We start from the raw sequence: 878 nt of genomic DNA on the forward strand, positions 1-878 counted from the left end.
AGGGACAAAGTTAATCTGACAATTTGGTTAACTGGCGGATGCCAAGTATAAAAGACACTTGTGCTTCAGACATGATTCCAATATGCTTCAATGAAGGCAAGCCTCTAAAACTTCCCCAATTCTGACTGATGCAAGACACACTAAAACAATGCTTTTCTGGAGTTTTCTAGAATAAAATGCCTTTTACATTCAGAAAATGAATTCCTCCCTATATTGAATTTTATAAAATACCATATTGGCCTGAATATAAGCCTCACTTTTCCCCCAAATTCCGACTGTGAAAAGTTAAAGTGTGGCTTATGTTCGCAACCTTATGCTATGCAGCCAGGGCAAACAGCACCAGGAGCACGGCAAAGTGACGCCTGCACCGCACGTAGTTCCCCATCCTCCCCCTCAAGACTAAGAAGGAAAGAGCGAGGAAGGGGGAAAGCTGCCAGCAACACAGTATGGCTCCCCCCGCCCCGCCCCCCGCCCCGTATGCAGCAGGAGCAATGAGGAATGGAGTGGCTTACATTCCAGTATTTTTTTCTCCCCCCCCCTCCATTTTTATATTCGGGCCAATACGGTACGTAAGAAAGTATGTTAGTTTAGATGTTAGCTTTATTCAAAGTGCTGGGTTGAGTGACCCAGACTACTCACTGAATTTTGTATCCTTTTTTCCTATTTAAAAATTTGATGGAGATTTCACAAGCTACGTAACATCAATATCAAAAATATGATAGCTTACCTACCTCCCATTTGGTGCAACAGGTTCACTGTGCTATCCCAAGTAAAAAGTGAAATTGAAATGACATAGCCAAGATTTTATTTGATTTCCTTAATGTTAGAAGTATACTAGACGATACAACAGATCCCTCCTAGCATTAGTTATCTAATGG

The sequence above is a fragment of the Zootoca vivipara genome, chromosome 10, assembly GCF_965207765.1.
Source record: "Zootoca vivipara chromosome 10, rZooViv2.hap1.1, whole genome shotgun sequence".
Lineage (NCBI taxonomy): Eukaryota > Metazoa > Chordata > Lepidosauria > Squamata > Lacertidae > Zootoca > Zootoca vivipara.